This window comes from Lepidochelys kempii, chromosome 15, assembly GCF_965140265.1.
Source record: "Lepidochelys kempii isolate rLepKem1 chromosome 15, rLepKem1.hap2, whole genome shotgun sequence".
NCBI classification, from domain to species: Eukaryota; Metazoa; Chordata; order Testudines; family Cheloniidae; genus Lepidochelys; species Lepidochelys kempii.
Window position 1 is genome coordinate 21,274,060 of NC_133270.1, and position 19,843 is coordinate 21,293,902.

The 19,843-nt window shown below is 40.9% G+C and overlaps 1 protein-coding gene across 7 annotated transcripts in view; it reads left to right on the plus strand.

Annotated features, from left to right (window-relative positions):
• Positions 1–19,843, plus strand: part of RIMBP2 (RIMS binding protein 2) — a 280,460-nt gene that overhangs the window by 100,580 nt on the left and 160,037 nt on the right. The gene's annotated exons all lie outside the window — the stretch shown is intronic.

Sequence of the window (19,843 nt, forward strand, 5' to 3'; positions counted from 1 at the left end):
TTTTCTGAGTTTTCATGAGTTGTTTAGGTGCTGGTAAACACTATTTTTCCTGAAAAGCCCTCAGATAACTTTTTAGTTGCATAGTTTAGCTTCTTTTTCATTATTTGCATTGACTTGAAATCTTCACTCTGCTACTGGATTTAAAAAAAAAGTAATTCATCATTGGAGACCGCATTTTATAGTCCGAAATCTTCTCTCTCACCCGAGGAAGGAAAAGTTGAATTTACTTTACTGAATTTCAAATTGTTTATTTCAGACCAGTTCTCCAATTTGTCGAGGTTGTTTTGAATTCTAATCCTGTCCTCCAACGTGCCTGCAACCCCTACCAGGTTGGTGTCATCCACAAACTTTAAAAGCATACTCTCCACTCCAATGTGCAAGTCACTATTTAAAATGTGGAATGGTACTAGACCAAGGATGGACCCCACTAGATATGTCCTCCCACTCATGGCGGGACTAAGTATTATATTATCTAGACGATCCTTGACAGGTGTTTGTCTAACTTGCTCTTAAAAATCTCCAATGACGGAGATTTTACAACCTCCTGAAGCAATTTATTCCAGTGCTTAGCCACCCTGACAGTTAGGAAGCTTTTCCTAATGTCCAACCTAAACTGCCCGTTGCTGCAATTCAAGGCTGCCCATTCCTTCCTCTCCTATCCTCAGAGAAGAATTTACCGCTCTCTTCCTTGGAACAACCTTTTATGTACTTGAAAACTGTTATGTCCTCCCCTCAGTCTTCTCCTCTCCAGATTAAACAAACCCATGTTTTTTTCAATCTTCCGTGATTTTTCAAAGATAATTGCTAATGGCTCACATATCTCCTCAGTCAGCTCCTTGAGTATTCTAGGATGCATTTCATCAGGCCCTGGTAAGTTGAATTCATCTAACTTGTCTAAGTAATTTTTAAGGTGTTCTTTTTCCATTATAGCCTCTGAGCCTACCTCATTTTCACTGGCATTCATTATGTTAGATATCCAGTCACTACTAGTCAGGTGGGACTGACAAAAGCATTACTAAAATCAAGATATATCACATCTGCTGCTTTCCCCATCTATTTTCCAGGCCAGGAGCTCTGTCAAAGAAAGTTGGTTTGGCATGATTTGTTCTTGACCAATCCATGTCAGCTAATACATATAATCTTATTATCCTAAGTGCTTACAAATGATTTAATAATTTGTTCCAGTATTTTTCCAGGTATCAAATTTAAGCTAATTGGTTGATTATTCCTTGGGTCCTCTTCATTCCCCTTTTTGAAGATAGGTAATATCCCCTTCTCCAGTCCTCTGAGACTTCACCCATTCTCCAGAGATCTCACCCATCCTCCATGAGTTCTCAGAGATCATTGCGAGTAGTACCAAGATTGCTTCAGCTAGTCCTTAAGTACCTTAGGGTGAAATTTGTCAGACCCTGCTGACTTGAATACATCAGACTTATCTAAATATTCTTTATCTGTTTTACATATTCTGCCTTGTGTTTCTTCCCTCTTGTTGTTAATATTAATTGTGTTAAGCATCTGGTCACAAGAAACCTTTTTAGTGTAGACTGAAGCAAAATAGGCACTAGATATCTCGGCCTTCTTGGTGTCATCGGTTATTAGTTCTTCTTTCCTCCTAAGTAGTGGACCTACATTTTCCTAAGACTTTCTGTATCTCCTGATGTATTTATAAAATCTCTTCCGATTATCTTTTATGGTCCTTGCTAGGTGTAACATATTTTGTCCCTTAGCCTTTCTGATTTTGTCCCTACATGCTTGTGCTGTTCTTTTGCACTCATCCTTTGCAATTGGTTTCAAGGGTTTAGAGTGAAGGTGTTCAAAGGTCTCATGGCTTGTCTTATATATGGTATTCATAATGTGCTTATTGCACATTTCTAAGCCAGCAGTTACCTAACTGTGGTCTGTGGACCATGAGTGGTCTGCTGAGAACAAAGTAGTGGTGGAGTGAAGTGGTCACTTGATGCTGGCTTCTTCTGGTTTCGAACTAGTTCTGCAGACATTTAGGCTTGTCATTATAGCCTGGATATCTGTAAGGCTGGAAACTTTTCTGTTTCTAGATGCTCTGTCTTCACGTCAGAAGTTTCTGTAATCAACACAGCCATGTTGCACAGCTGTGAATAAAATCTTCAAGAGGAGGAAGGGTGTTCCAGACAGCTGCAAATGGATGAGACAGTGGTTCACCAAATGATCCTAGCTAAGATGTGGTTCACCCTATGGAAAGGTGTAACCACCCCTACTCTAAGCACACTTACAAAATTAAAAATACAAACATGGCACAAAAATCATAACCAAATTTTCTTAACAACCTCCCCCACCATACACATGAAAAAAACTGTGATAAATAAACGAACCTTGCAGTGTGCCTGAAGGCCAACAAAATTGGACTCTAAAACTTAAGGGAGGAATCCAATTCCAGACTCAAGTGCCCTCCTTTTAGCCATATGTAAAACTGGGGACTCTGGGGCAAACATCTACAGTCTCTTAGATCCCCAAACCATAAAGTGTTTCGTAGATCAAAACCAGTGTCTTGAGTTTCACCTGAAAATGAATTGGATGCCAGTGCAGCTTCTGAAGTATAGGCATGATATAAAAACATGTAATATATCTGGCATGAAGCCTTCAGAACTTAACAAACTCCAATTAGTAAAGAAAGCTGCAGCCTGTTTTCTTAACAGCATAGGCTACCGTGATCACATCAGACCTGTCCTCTGTTCTTGACACTGACTTGATAGAATATCGAATCATGTTCAAGGTCTCGGTTCTTATCTTCAAGGTGTTCCATGGCCTGGGGCCAGCATATATAAAAGAGCACCTCGTGCTCCAAGATGAAGACTGTAGTTGATATTTCGACATGATATAGTTGACAAATTTGGCAAAATGGTATTCCCTACAATTGGGGGAAAGCTCCTATGTATGGGAAACAGAGCTTTCTTGGGGGCCAGCCCAAGACGATAGAATGAACTTTTCCAGAAACTTAAGAACCATCACAAACCTCACCACTTTCCACTCCAAGTACAAGGTGCATATCTTAGACCTTGTCTTTGCTAACATAAATAAATACAAAGTATTTGCAATATTGTTGTAGTTGTTTTAGGCCCAGGATATTAGAGAGACAAGGTGGGTGAGCTAATATCTTCAGTGGGACCAGCTTTTGTTGGTGAAAGAGGCAAGCTTTCAAGCATATTAGCAGACCCTGAAGAAAAGCTCTATGTAAGCTCAAAAGTTTGTCTCTTTCACCAACAGAAGCTGGTTCAATAAAAGATACTGTCTTATCCACCTTGTCTCTCTAAATACACAGCAACATGTATGTTAACAAAAACCTCAAATTTCAGCATTCACAACTCCTCTCCCCCACCAAAAAAAAAAAAAAAAAGCCCCACCCTATCAAAATAAGACACTCCACTGCACACACTTTTTTCCCTGGGCAGAGGATGAGCGAATAAACACATGACAGGTGTTAGTCATGTGGCTTAATGCACCTGAAAGGCAACAAGACACCAGAGTGATAAGAATGATATAAGAACCTATACAGAATAGAATCAAAGCATGATGTGTACCAGCAAAAGCATTTGCTTTAGACGCAGATGTGAAATTCTCACTGTTTGATCTGACAGTGAGTTTCTGTATCTTGTTTGATTTGTGAGGGAAAACTGGGTAGATTTCAATTATGAAAAATAATGTATTTGTCTCTGACTATTTTGGTTGCTGTGTGGCATAAGCAGAAACACTGGAATTTAATTGCATTTTGTTGGGGCTTCTGTTATATTTCTGCTTGAAATGGATAATTGTGTTTGGTTGTGATTACAGTGGGTAACCAGACTGAATTTTAATGTTACTATTGACGCTATGGCAGGAAATAAGAGTATTGATTTTTCAATTAGTAGTCCATGAGCCTGTGCAGAAGAAATAGGCAGCAGGGTATTTCCACTCTGATTTGCCCTTCCAATTTTCCTCCCCCACAGCCCAACTTCTGGATCTTTCCTTTAGAATAGAGCACTAAAAATTTCTGTGGGATTGATTCAAGAGACATTAATGTATCCTACACTGAAAATCCCTCTTTTGGCTCTAAAGCAGGATGAAAAATCAATGTCTGGGTTGAGCTGCTAGAACACACGCAGGGATTTGTGAAGAGAAATGAGCCTTCTTCACAAATTGCAACAATAGGAAAAGCAGAGCAATGGAAAAAAACTCACTAAATAAAACTGGTTTATTTTTAGAAATCGTATTCTATTTGGTTCACATTGGAAGGATTCCCAGTAGAAAAGAGAAGCCGTTCTGGGCCTGTTCTGCCTATCATTACATACGGTAGACACAACTATAAATTTATGTAATGCTCATCTAAAAACATGAGAACAGGAGGACTTGTGGCACCTTAGAGACTAACAAATTTATTTGAGCAAGCATGTCCCTTGGCCCGCGCCGCTTCCAGCAGCTCCCATGGGCCTGGAGCAGTGAACCGTGGCCCCTGGGAGGCGCGATCGGCCGAACCTGCAGATGCGGCAGGTAAACAAACCAGTCCGGCCCGCCAGGGGCTTTCTCTGTACAAGCGGCGGAACAAGTTTGGGAATCACTGCTCTAGTCCATGAGGGACGTATGTGTAAATGTTTGTGTATCTGTATAAGTGAACGCATCTGTCCAACTGGGCAACATTGTAAGTATTCACTCTGGCTCATTAATGGAATAATTACTTCAGGAAACCCCATAGATCCTGACTGTGTGTAAATTCAAGCTGCCCAGGGAGTTTCAACTGTAATAGAGATGTGTTTTAAGAGGAAGTGTGGCTTGCTGGCTAGGGCTTGGGTTTGGAGTAAGAAGTGGCCTCTTTTCTCTGCTATGTTACTAACTTATTGTGGTGGTGTCCTACAACAGAGCCCAGAGGCTCCAACAGAGGTTGAGGCCCCATTGTGCTAGGCACTGTACACTTAGTGAGATAGTCCCTGACCCAAAGAGCTTACAGTGTAAATAAGACAAAACAGATAGAGGGCGGGAAGGGAAACCTAGATGTGAAATTACTTGTCCAAGGTTATTCAATACGTTGTTTTGGTACCAAAAGGAAATAGACTCTGCTATTTCACTGTTGGGTTTCAGGACAGATACTTCAGTTCTCAGATTGAGAAACAGGGCAGGATATTTAACATACCTGTTTAAAATGAGTGCCAGCATTCTTGCTGAGAGTTGGTACTGACACTGCAATGGAAGATGCCATCTTTCAATGGAGATTTGACAGATTTGCCAGTTTTATACTTTATGATTATTATTAACAATCCCACAGTGATACTTGGGGAAAGCGTAACAAAAACGTAACTATCTGCCTTACAATGATAGAAAGGGAGTTGCAGCAAGTAAATGTCAGATTGTGGATTAGAATTTTGGAATTTATGGCTCCTGACCCTATTTATGGCTTTTGGTCCTATTACACCTGGGGGAATTCTGTGCCACTGCTCTTGCACAGAATTCATGTCCCTGCAAATTTCTTTGCTTCCCCGCAGAAAAATGACTTTCTGATGGGGAAGCAAAGAGAAGCTGCAAAAGCGGTTATGTGCCGCTCCTGAACTGTGTGGGTACATTGTTTTGGGCATCTGGAGCAGCCAGCAAAGATGTAAATCACTTGGGGGGGGAGGGGCTGGGGAAGCCCCAGCCAGTGGCTCCTACCCTGTGCCAGGCTCAGCAGCTAGCTGCAGCAGGGCTGGGGAGGATGGGACTTCCTCTTCCCCTGCAAGGAGTGGCCAGGGCTGGGTCAGACTTCCCGCCCCAAACCTCTCTGGCTACAGGAAGCTCTGCACCCCCTCCCCCGCTTCCTGCCCCCATCACTCCTCAGCCGTGTTGGGGAGGGGTCACTGTATGGGGAGCTCCTCCCCTGGCCACTCAACCCTTGTGCATCCAGATCCACCTCATACCCAGATTGCCCTGCCAATGCCCAATCAAAAAGGGACCCTGGCAGCTCTGGTCAGCACCGCTGTTCAAAGTCCAGTTGGCACTCAGTGGGGGCTAAGGCAGACTCCCTGCCTGCCCTGGCTCTGTGCGGCTCCCAGAAGCAGATGGCATGTCGCTGTAGCCTCTAGGCACAAGTGCAGCCAGGGAGGCTCCGAACTGCCCCTTCCCAGAGTGCTGGCTCTATGCTCCCGTTGGCTGGGAACTGCAGCCAATGGGAGTTGTGGGGGTGATGCCTGCAGCTGGGGGCAATGTGCAGAGCCACTTGGCTGCCCAGGGGTTGCAGGGACATGCTGGCTGCTTCTGGGAGCCACCTGAGGTAAGTGCCACCCAGAGCCTGGACTCCAAACTCCCTCCTGTACCCCAACCCCCTCCCCCAGCTCAGAGCCCCCTCCCACACTCCAAATCCCTTGGCCCCAGCCCAGAGCCCACTACTACACACCATACCCCCATCCCCACTCCTCCCCAGAGCCCGCAACCCTAGCCAGAGCCCTCATCCCCTTCCACAACCCAGCCTCTTGCCCCAGCCCAGTAAAAATGAACGAGTGAGTGAGGGTGGGGGAGAGCAAGCGGCAGAGGGAGGGGGATGGAGTGAGCAGGGGGCAGGGCCTCAAGGAAGGGGTGGGGCAAGGGTGTTCGGTTTTCTGCAATCAGAAAGTTGGCAACCCTAGATGAATTGGGGTGCAAGTAGTAGATGAACTACTTGATTTGTGGATTCAACAGCAGGGGCAGGACTGAATTTGTGTTGAAGAATATAATGCATGCATATTAATTCATTCTCTTGCTTTCTCTCCCCTCCCTGTTCCAACTTATTGTGCTCACGCTCATATCTACCCTGATTTTTCTGGAGCAAACTTTTTTGCACTGATCACAGGTCACTGATCACCTTTCAGCTGCGTCTCACGCTCTCCAGCTTCCTCTCACCAATTTCTGCCACAAAATGCACAGTACTCCCATTGTATCAGAAATGCCTTGTTTTTCTTCCATCCACTGTCTCTCTACTTTTATTAGTGGTAATCAGAGGATGAAATCTTTCTTGAGGTACACCACACCCAGAGGATAGCTCTGCAGAAACCTGCTACTATTACCTTTTAGAGTGATGGATAGGGTCCATGCATTTTCTCAGAGTCCAAATTTTGGTTGACTTTAGTAAAAGTACCTTTTCCACAATGGTATTGTTAGTTTCCTTAGCTTCAGTCGTACACTCAGAATCTTAGTCAGCACTGATCAGTGTCTAACACATTTTCGGCTATTTCCCTTCACAGATTTCATTCCATTTTATATGTGACAAGCGGCAATACGTTCATTACAAATGCAACCTCTTCTTATTTCATATCCTTGTCAGTCCCCTTAGAACCATCAGATTGCTGTCTGTATGCTGTTGGCAGTTGGTCTTTCTAGCAGTTCGTGGCTTAAGGGAGAAGCTGACCTTCACTTACGAAACATCTATCTATTTTTTCTGAGGCAAGAGAGGGAAATTCCTACAATACAAAAACCCTGTGTTGTAAACATCAGACACAATTCACTCCATAACTCATAGTATAGCTCCACCTTGGATGCTAGAACTAGAATCCTACTCCTTTGGTTCTGAAAGCACAGGCCTTTACCATTTGAGCTAAGGCACACGTCAGCTACATGGTGGTGGTTGTATTAAGGCACTTATCTTCCCTTTGAGCCAGCCACTAGATGGCAGGGTTAGCCAGCAATGCAGGACTCCACATATGCTATACCAGGGATCAGCAACCTTTGGCCCATGGTCCGTCAGGAAAATCCGCTTCCTGGCTGGGACGGTTTGTTTACCTGCAGCGTCCGCAGGTTCAGCCGATCGCATTTCCCACTGGCCATAAGTTTGCTAGCTTCAGGGGGGGATCCACATCCCATTTTAATAACCTGGATTCCTTGGCTGAACTTGTCTTGAGTATCCATGAATCTGACTGGATGTTTGCTGCCATGAGTAAATTGCTGCTGGGCCTTCTGAATTACTGACCGTGCTAATTTGCTCTAGTCCAGGCTAACTATCAAGTATTTATTTAGTCTTTGTATGCACACTGTAACAGAGTCGGCATCCGCCTCTCATGAGCACCCCCTTTCTCTCTGGCCAATAATGCCTGCAATCACAGTCTTTTCATGGGGTGGCACCCACCTCTCGTGGGCAGCCTCCTTTGGTTGGTTGGGTCTGAGCCTGCTTTTGGTTTTAGTTTTTATATCAGGGTGGCACCTGCGTTCTCTGCCCCCGCCCTCACGCCCCCCGGCTGATGGTTCTCTTTGTGAGTCTTCAGCAACTCAGCCCTCTGGCTGAGCCGTAATCACTATCCCCCCCTTCTGGGATATACAAGTCCTGAATTCTTATCACAGCCCCAGTGTGGGGTCGTAGCTCTTCGGCTTCTTTCCAGAGGCACTGCCTTTTTCAACCACCCAGCCGGGGCCCATCTCGGTACCCGCAGCTGGTGGTGTTTCAGCAGGCCTCCCTGGGCTCAGTCTTCAACGAGATCAGCAGGGCCCATCTCGGTACCCTCGCTGGCCTGGCCAGGTTCTGTGGTCAGTCCCCCTGGGCTACATCCTGCCTGCACAGACCTTCCGCTGGTCCTGCTTCTCTTCCCACCAGCCAGGCACCCAGTTTTCAGCAGCCTTCCCCGGGCTTCAGTTCTGTCTGCAGTGAGCTCCCCATAGTGAGCTGTCCATGGTACTGCTGCTTTGCCAGCCAGTCACCCAGGCTTCACTCCTCGAGCTCCATACAACTGACTTCTCTGCTCGGCTGCTTGTCTTATATAGGGCCCTGGATTGGTCACTTCATCAGCTCCTCTGATTGGCTACTGTTCTGCAGCCACTCTAGGCTGCATGGAGGACTTCTCGCTGCTCTATTCTGGACCACGGGGCCACGAGGACTCAAGCAGGGGGCTTCCAGACCTAGTCTACCCTGCCAAACACATACACAGTCTGGTTTAGGGGTAGTGGGAAGTCACAAACAAGGACAATGTTTGCATCCCTTGTTCTCCTGCTCATGTGTGCTTTAACTGTTTGCCAGTCACCCACAACTGTTTCTACTCATTTAGTGTTTGTTGACCCTTGGATATTTGTGTCTTTGATCTCCCCAGTTGGTGTGTCCTCTCACTGACCTGCACAAAAAAAGTCAGACAATCCCAGTGCAGTCACTTGCAGGCTTGATTTCAGTCAAAGGCCCTAGGCTTACGCTTGGCACACCATCTCAGTCATCCTGTATCCTTTGAGAGACTCAAATGACTGTTCTTGGACTATGTCGGTGAATGATGTGCTGTTCAGAATGACCTGTAGATTAAGATAAATGCTTACCTCTTGTAGTCAGAAATGAACTAGTGCATATTGAAGTGAAAGTCTGATAAGATGTATGGATGCCAGTAACATATCATTGGCTACTTTGGATAAACCCTGTAAAATTTAACAGGCGAAACAAAGACTAGCATTAGAGGTTATTGCTTCTGAAGAGGAGATAGTGTAAAGGTACCACACGAATGAAATGAATGAATGAATATCTTGTTGCTGGATTCCTCAGCCGTACTGGATTGATGTGGTGTGAATAAGATGCTCGCAATAAAGAAGGAACATTTTGTTTCTCTGTTTGCTTTTTGGGAATAAAAGTAGGTTACTTCGTTATGCTTTCTTTTGCAAGTTAGAGCCATGCCAGTAGTGTCTAAATATCTTACTTATCATTTGAATAATCTCCTTAACTCAGATACTAACATCACTTTAGATTCTTTTAAACAGAAGGGATTTTAAATCTCAGATATATTTTTACTATTAATACTGATCATCCAGGTTTGGTGATATGCGAAAAGAATTCCAGGAGAAAAGACTAATCACTTTCACTTTTTTATAATCAGTTTCCAGTTACTTTCACTTATGGACTCTCATGCATTGGCATGTTGCTGTAATGTTTGGGAAAGACTAGGTTTTCCATGCTATTAGAATTAACCTGTTAGCCAGCAGGGGCTGGATCTCGCATGTGTGTGTTTGTGTCTGTGAACCCAAGAATGGGGCAGCATTTCATGCTTTATGAATATTTCCTTTCCTCCCCCCAGTCCCCTCCCTCCATGATTAACTTGACTTGCAAAGTTTGGATTCTGAATCAGATCAGAGTTCAACCTTCATTTTGGGGGTATCTGGATTAATTATTCTGGTTAGAGGCCCCCACCATCTAGCTAGGATTCAGGTAAGATCATAAACGTCCTACCACATCCAAAACCTTGGTAATCCCCTTGTGCTAGTTTTGTCTCAGTGCAGACAATGTCAGCTGAGTGGTTGTTGGCTGGATCCAATATAGAAGTATGGCAGTAGAGCAGCAGAAAAAGAAAAACCAGATGAAAACAGGTTTCTCCACAAATGAGCAGTTCAGGTGTCTTGAATCATAGGCTTTTCATATCCCAAAGCAAACCACCACATATCTCAGCCCTGAACATGAATTTGGCAGGTGAACAGTTTCTTTAGTTATCATCCTAAACTCTTGGTAGGCACAGTGTGATTAAGTGGCCTTGCATTACTGGATATACTGATCCCTGACTCTACACTCAGATAATGATATTAATAAATATTAAAAAATAGAGGGAGGTAAGGGAAGGAGCTGGCTCTTTTATATTCTATAGAAAGTTTATCCGTTGTCATTTTAGTGGCATGATGTTTAAAGTGTATTTTGATTTGACAGATCTCCCCCTCTCTCAGCTTGGATAATTGAGAGAGAATGAGTTGTCAAATTATCTGGAATCAATTCTGCAATCCTTTCTGTGATATTAACAAAGAGAACCATGTTCCCCAAGCAGGTTAAAGGGGAAAGCCTAATCCAGTCTCCTTTTGTCAAATGTATCTTCTTGCATTTATTCATAACATCTGCTGAGCTCATTAATAAGAAACAATCTACTGTTTACAGTGGCTTTTATTTTAATCTGTTTTATGGATTTTTCTCATTTTAGTAATTTCCTTGTTTATATTGGTCATGATTCACTGTGAAATTCTATAAAGGGGAAAATAAATGCTTTACCTCTTTGCATGGGATGGTCATAGGTGCTAAAGGGCTTAAGGATCAAAGCCTCATTAAGAAACTCTCAGTCTTGCCTAGCAGGCTGCTAGGCTCAGCACATGTTTCCCCACACAAACAGACCACATGGTATATTTCAGTCAAGCAGGAAGCACACCACAAACGCACACACTACAGACAACAAACTTACCTCAAGGGTCATGTAATCACTCCTCCTTCACCTGGAGAACTCCCTTGCAAAGCTCCCCTGTTAGCCACTCCAGTTCACTTCTCTCAGTTTTAATATATTTCTTTATTAGTCAATGGAATACATATTTTCCCTCCCTCTCACTTTATTGCATGTGTTCTGCAAAGAACTGCACACGTCTATTAAGCAGAACAAAGTTTTGCATAGGCATTTTTGATTTCATATAGCTAAATGAAGGGAATGGATTAAACAGATAATCTCCAGTCACACTTCAAAGGATCTGAAGCGTGGCATTTAAAACACTCCCAACTTCATGCTGAGAAATTTCAAAGAAAGCAGAAGGTGATGTTCATGACTTCCTCCTGCATTAACAATAATAATAATTTGTTTGTTTCAAACAAGGATCTCAAAGTGCTTTACAAAAGTGAAAAAATGTCTTTAGTTCTACTTAAAGGGTAAACTAAGATAGAGGACATTGTTTCCAGTAAAAAATGTGAACAAAGCTTTCCATCTACATCTATTTTAAATGAATGAAAGATACTGACAGACCATGTGGAAAAATATAAGTTTTCTTGATTCCCTTCCAGCCTCCAGTCATTTTAATTTTTAACTAGCAGTGCAAACAGTGAAAAATGTTACCTGCTGCTCTGTTAAAAGAGAGACCGAAAGTACTGTTGGTTTGAGAACAGGACTGGGAGCTAGGAACTCCAGGATTCTAATCACAGTGCTGATACACAATCTCTCTGTGACCTTGAACTCTATCAGTTTCCCCATTTGTAAAATGGGGATAATTTTTATCTATCTCACAGAGATGTTATGTATTGATATTTCCAGTTGAAAAACTCTATATACTTTAAGGGATTTGGAAAACACACCTTTCCAAATCTACAATTAGTGGAAACCAATGTTCAGATACCATGGTGACAGGGACCATATAAATACCTAGATAGATTGCTAGTTGTTAATTGTCAGAAATACGTGTAAAGTGCATTTGAAAATGAAAATTTCTATGCAAATATTGGTGATAAAGATTAGAAACAATATCGTTGCCCCCTTGTGAGTTTGTTCTGATCATATAAAGTTTCTGACTTGGGGTGTTTCTTTGGTTGAGTGCTTTGATGATAGGAGGCAGTTTTGCAGATGATGGTGTGTGGGAACTGAGAGCTTTCTCCTCACCCCATGCAAGTTTCTTCAGCTCTTAACTAAACCTGCCCTTTATTTTCCTATCTCACAAGTTGGCTTTTAACCACTATTGCTACAAACTCAGATGGAGCTACCATTCTTTGAGGACATCTGCCCCCAGGAGAGTGAGTAATTAGCTTGACTGTTCCTTCTCAAAAAATATCTGAAGAAAATTTTATTAACTGAAGGCCAAATTCATGGGATAACTTCTATTTAGAATGGATGGTTGAAAGGCTAACCCAACCTACATTAGGCCCAAAGCTGCTTCCTTGGGGACTGGAAGAGGTTGCATTTGTACTGATGTGGTTTTGGTTCCTTTGCTAGTGGTGATGAATGGTGCTCCAGCCCTCAGATTCATTTAATAAGCTTGTTCTAACCTCATCTGCTGAGTAAGAGATATGCTGCTATTAGTCCCCCTTTAAATAGTGGTCAGCTTAGCAAAAGAGCTGAATCCCAGAATTTGGTGCCTTTGTGGTGACCTTTCCCTCAGATGAACTAAATCCTGCTTCAGTCAAGGGTGAGTTTGTTAATGGTGCATGTAACGCCCAAGAGGTCACATCTCATTAAAGTGATTATATTGAACTTGATCACACATGTATAGGATCCCAAAAGAAGAAATTAACATAAAGAAGATCACGATGACTTCAAATATCTTTGTGTGGCACTGGGCTTTAGAACACCGCTATTGGGAAGTGTCATAGGAAATCATGCTTATTCTGCACAGCATGAGGTACAATGAGTATTAAAGCAAAGAGGTTTATCTCTTTTCTCATTAACTGTGGTTGGCCCCACATAAAACTTCTAAAATAAACTTAGGTGCAGTATGGTAGGCAGCCAAAAAAATAAAAATAAAAATAAAACAACGTTTTGGAGATGACTGTATACCTGTAAAAGTGCGGTCTGCTGAGTGGAACATGTGAGTCTTAGCCAGGACTCCTGGGCTGAGCAAGGCACGTAGGCTCGGATTTTCAAAACAGCCTGAAGGAGTGAAGTGCTCAAATCTCATTGAAATTCAATGGGACTTGGGTACCTAAGTCTTTTAGGCTTCTTTGAAGAAAAAAGACAGCAGCCTTAACCTCTCTGGGCCTCACTAATGGGCATAATAATACTTGCCTACCTCACAGGGTAGGATGAGCACTATGGCAACAAAACTGGCCAAAGTGTCCATTTTAAACATAAAAGGAATGATATCTGAACCTTCTTCCACTTTTCCTTCCCCCACATCTTTACAAGCCCAATGTATCTAGTTGTCTTTTTGACAAGTCACACTGTTCACTTCGTATTTTCTAGGTTCCAAGGAACGAACCTTTACATGTGCAGTGCTGCAACCCAGCTAAAAAGCCATTCAGACTTGCTGGGTACTGTCAGATGAACATATTAGGAAGTAGAAAGGGAAGATACTAAGTAGGGTGGGGATTCTGCAGAAGGAAGGCATGACTGCAGGTTGTTCAATGCCATTGCACTGTTTTCTACTGACAGTCACAACTGCAAACCAAGTTGTCTTTACTTAGAGAACCCTGTACAGAAGAGTTTGCAAACTCTACAGAAATCTGACCCCTTGTATATCAAATTGCAGTCAGTAGTGAATTTTCATGTCCAACCTATACATGATTTACATGTAAGTGGTCATGAAAATTATACATTCATTTACCTTTAATGTGTGGAAGAACAGAATCAAAATTTGCCATATGGCTTGGGGAAATGAACTTGGCTCTTAAAGTCTCCAACATGCAGTAAGGAAACTTTAACTGTTAACCTTTCACCATATATTTTAAGTAAAATGTTACTCTGAAAATATAATTATTAAATTGATAGTGGAAGAATTTTTTTAAAATCCACTACTTATCAATACCCTAAATAGCAAGGGAAATGGAGAACAGGAAATTGCTTTTTGCTTAAATACACTCTCTCTCTCTCTGCCTCTTTCTCTTCCCCCCACCAATTTGTTCCATAATTAAAGCTCCTTTCTAAGAATTAGCCAAAGACAGCCAAGAAGAGAAATCCGCTAGATTACAATCAGCAGTTGCAGCAGAAGTCATTCAAATAAAATAAAATAACTTTTCCCACTAAATATAGCACAAATTGGAGGATAAAGGAGTGAGATTAAGTAAGAGGGGAAAAAGAGGGGCTATATTACATTTTCTGTTTAATGCACTTTTATATTGATTTGCAAGGAGCTGGGATTATTTATAAAATAGAACCACAGTAGACTACCACTGAGAGTATGTTGGAGGTGGGGAAAAATGGAGAGGGTGAGTGCTGATTTAGAGGAATAACAGCACATTTGAAATAGGTAACACATAAAATTTCGCAAAAAGAACAGGATGACTTGTGGCACCTTAGAGACTAACAAATTTATTTGAGCATAAGCTTTCGTGGGCTAAAAATTTGAGGATACAGACTAACACAGCTGCTACTCTGAACCACATAAAATTTCCAAACTCTGCATTTGCTATACAAGGGTATAACATCACCATACCTGATGTTGGGACCAATCCTGCATTCATGCCGTAATCTGACTTCAACGGGATATATGAGCACGTAATGCTTATAAGATCAGGCTGTTGGAGCTTGTCTATTACCTATATTACAACAATGATTTTTAATTAGTCTGTAAGAAATGAACTGGAGATGGTCATTTTCTAACAGAAACCCTATTTCAGCTTCTTTAAATTATTATGCACATTACATTTCTTTTTTCTTTGTTTCTCCCCTCCTCCAAAACCTGCTATTCAGAAATCATCGCTATCACTGCTACTTTGCCAGTGGTTGTATAAAGCCTGTCCATTGGCATATTCATTTCATTGCTTTGCACAAAGTCAGGAAAAGATAGCTTTAAGGGCAATTCTTCATTTTGCTTCTAGCTTCTGCAGAAGTAAATTGTGGCTTATCTGCTTTCAAAATGCTTACACAGAGTTTGGAGAGTCCTATGTCAGCTGGTCTGGTCTCTGTTAGCAGGGAAACACGCTATCTGTGTGCAAATTAAACAAAATAAACCCAAGCCCCTATTGGTTTATATTAATAGATTAAGACCCTGATCCTGTCCTCCTACATGGGCTCAGTTGCAGAGTGGGGGCCTTAATTTGGAAAACTAAAACTGGATATACACTTTGCCATGCAGAAAGCAAAGCGCAGTGTATTCAGATATTCCTTTTCCCCTAATCTAACACCTACAGTAGCCCCAGCACATTTCAAATATTTACATTTGCTTTGCCAGGGCTATGCATCTTCTATTTTAAAATGTATATTCACCCAGAAACCTTAGCTCGCAGAGAAGCAGTATTCACGCACACACAGATATCATTTACAGTGAGGCCTTAAGAAATCACTCTCATAAAAGTACATTCTTGTCAAAACATTTATGTCAAAGATGGAGCCTGGTTCAGTGCTGCAGGGGCTAGAAATTCTTTAAACTCTGGAGCCGTACATTCTGCATTAGGAAATTTAGGAGACATATTCATACTGTATGTGTAAATGTGCCTATTAGGCTGACAGACATTTTGATTGCCACTGGAGCAGTGAGATATGCCAGACCTCTAATTTGTAGCAAAAGGGGAAAAAAGATTATTTTTTTTTCTCATTCAGGTGTCAGCCTTCATTAGAGAGTAGATGGGGAAAGCAGTCAGGGAGTTCACTTTGAGGTATGCTAGAAAATGTACAATCTTCTGAGCCTTTATTCAATTTTTAGGAATCACGCTCCATTTTGCTTTCCTGCCATATGGCAGTATCAGATAATTCAGTGGTACTTACTACAATTTAACTTGAGTGTTGGTGTAATGAGAGATTTCATCTAAGATCTGCAATATTTAAGTGATTTACCATAGAGCAAGGATAGGTAAAGCTAATTTGCTAGGTATATCTCTCATTTGCATGGAGACACAAATCCATGAGCTAAACTTTTAATTGGTTTTAAAAGGCTACATTGATTAGCCGCTAGAAACAAAAGGCATTGAGAATGCTTTGAGTTTGATGGTATATTATAATAAATCATATTATATAAAGCCTCCTCTCAATGTGCACTTGTCCATGAAGGTAGGTACATTTCATATGCACAGTATATTTAAACTAGAGTATACCTCATATGCTATGGTTCAGCTATGACCTTTGAATTGTGTAACCAAAATCCCAAATTAGAAGAAGCTAAAAATAGAAGCAACAGCAGCTTGAAATGATGTGGAACTGGTTTCTTCAACAGATATAAGTTTTACTACCACCTCAGTGTCTAGATGGAGTATTTTGTAAGTTAGTAATTTACAGTAATACACAGTGACTGTAATCTGGACCCCATTGAAGTCAATGGCAAAACTCTGAGTTCAGTTAGGTCAGATATCACCCAGTATCATACCAGGTGCATGTGTGGTAGAGATAAACTGAAGACTCTAAGAAGTGGAATTCCTCATAATGTGGGGTAATGTGTAGCCATTCAAATGTTATTTATATATATGCAGAGAGAGAGAGAATAATATCGGGGAAAAACAGAAGGAAAACATTATATAATACTTGAAAAAATAGTGAAAATGACATTTCCCCCTAAAATAATCTTAATCCATTGTAGAGTAAGCAGATTTTGTAATGACAATAATCATAATCATTTGTTTGTTTTATGGTAGAGTCCTGTATGTGCTAGGTATTGTCCACACTTTAGGGAAGACTCAATCCCTGCCTCAAATTGTCTATAAGTAAATAGCCGAAGCCCAAGAATTACTCATGAATGTTTGTTCAAATTTGAAAGTAGATTTTTATTTGATCATATTTGCTACCCTTTCAGGTTTATATTCCATCAATAATCAAGTGCTCAAACCTAATTGGAGCAAAAAACTTGTAAAGTGTTTGAATATTCATAAAAATGGAGTTTCAAATGAAGTTATGTTGTTTTCTTCACACTATGTTAGTTAGCTACATAGGTCATCCAGTCAAGGAACAAAACCCACTATCACATGGTTTATGTACTTAACCTATGCAGCACAAATTATGAATGTTTCATATGAATATACAACTTGAAATTTGCACTGTTGCATAAATCACATGATATTGTTTCTGTTCTCTGATCAAGTGACTTATGCAACAAACCAAGAGAGAGGATTTCAGATTGCAAAAATTTAAATTTGGATATTCACCAGCAGTCCACAGTCCTGGATTTATTCAGTGGAAAAAGTGTACAAATAATTTCAAACAACTAGAGTTGACAATTCTGCAATCTGCTCATGAAAAATTCAAAAATAGGAAAGTGAAATTTATTAAGTAAACTATTTATCGCAAACTAGTTACTCATCAACACTGCTATACAATCATATGATGTTACTAATATACAGTACTCTAGGGGCCTCAACCAAAGCTCAGTGATGTCACTGAGAGTCTATTAAATGACTCTCTATTAAATGAGTGGGAGTTTGATCAGGTTTTTGGTGTGATAGTGTAAATTGCTTCCCAGAAACCCTGGTTTTGTGCATTATTCAAACAGGCATGTTTAAAGGGAGACATCATATAATTGCAGTGTATTATGCAACTTTGGCCTTTAGCAGATGTCTGTATCTGTTAGCTAAAATATCAGGTTTACTATTATATCTCATTGTGCTGAATCAATTGCACTGGTATTTGGCAGTTTTGCTTTATATATGCACACACACTCTCTTTTTTCCTCCTGTTTCATCATCTATTCCCTAAGTGATAGCAATGTAATTAGAAATTATTTAATAATAATACAAAAGTGTGCATGTGGGGTAGGGTTGCCTTCTTGGAGGTTTCATCACATGACATCTTTAACTGGAGAGTGCAGGATAATCCTGGAGGGTTGGCAACCCTTAGGTGGGGAGCTATTCACAGTCTTGCTATGATTAGCTGCTACATCCATTTCCCAGAATAACTTTTCTACACTGGCATTTCTCAGTTCAATAATTGCATTTATATCGATATATCTATATTATAAACTAACAATCATATATAAATATGAGAGACTGCACATTGTTTAAGGAGACATACTATATATATTTACTTTTGTGTGTATATAAAATGTATTAAATATTCTTGTTGAAAAGTTAAATCGTTCAATTATATTGTTAATGGAAGTGGAACTATTGGGCCAGATCCTCAATTTGAGTTAAATGGTGTAACTAATTGACTTCATTGGACCCACAGTAATTTGTCAGCTGAAGTTTTGGCTCACTGTATCCAGAATCCGCTCAGTCTCTCTCCCTCCATGCCCAGTAGTCTTGTTTTAACTTTGTCTCTTTTCCTGAACCTGTTTTTGTCATATAATGAAGAAACAGGAGTTTGCATTACTGTTACTTTATTTTCCTGTACTTACTCATTTCCTTGGCTGTTGCCATTTCTTGGATAAAATAAACAAGGCTGTTGAATATTTTGTATGGGCAAGGGACATCAGCTAATTCTGACCAAAAGAAGAGTATAAGGATAACAATCCATCATCCTTTGCCATTTGATAGCCTGATGTTGTAGCATTTTAAATGCATCCCTCAAAATTACTACAGTTTGTCAAGGTGGGGAAGGCGGTTGGCTAGTGTTAATAACCAAACTGACTGACTAAATCCAGTGCAGCAGATCAGCTGAAAGGGGTGATGTTGCGTGAACTGATTTCAGCTGATCTTGGTAATACTTGTAAATAGTCATGTACAGAAAAGAAATTATGTTGTTTCTGTATATTCTTTGCTGTGTATGTGTGTGTGGGGGGGGTCTGTTGGTTTTTCTCAGAATTAGGTTCAAAGATATCCTAATCATCAGTTATCATTGGCACATAGATCAGATAACCTTGAAACTTTGAGGAAGCTCAGATCTCAGTTCAGCCATGAGCCTTCCTACTATTTTTATATTTTGATAATTTATCAAACAAAAATCCCAGATCTCAACCCCTCCAGACTTTAGGGAAGCTAAAATGTAAGCCTAAAATTTGCAGCTGACTTGACAATTTATGTTGCAATACCAAAGAAATTAAATGCTAAATAATTTGTAAAGACCACCTAAAGTGAAATAGGATTAATATCAGAATTAATTATTTTCTTTCTGATCTTGAATTCAGCATGAGAAATTTTCAAAGCTTCATTTTGGTAAAAGATAGTAGTAGATTCCACTAACAGCCATTCTGTACATACTTCCACCAAGTTCCAGGATTTCCTTAGGAGAGATGAATGCTCTGTCCAAAATATGTTTATGTTCATGGCATTAGAAGGGCAAGTGCCACTTTAGCTAAGATTTAACTTCAGCCAGTTCAGACCATAGATTTCTATCTACGGAGAGGCACAATAACAGAAATATTTAAGAAATTAAGGAAAAAATACTAAATTATTCAATGGATTAAAAAGAATTACTGGCCAAATCCTTAGCTAATGTAGATTGCAATAGCTCTAGAAAGGGCAGTGAAGAGATGCCAATCTACTGTAGCAGGGGGCTATTTATTGCTTGTGAATGTTGCTGGACTGACAAACCTGGAGATGGACTCCTCTGTTTACATAGACCAGGTATAGGATGGGTAGCAATGGAAGCTTCTCTACCGTATCCTGCCATTCTGCCTAAGCGCTGATGGACCC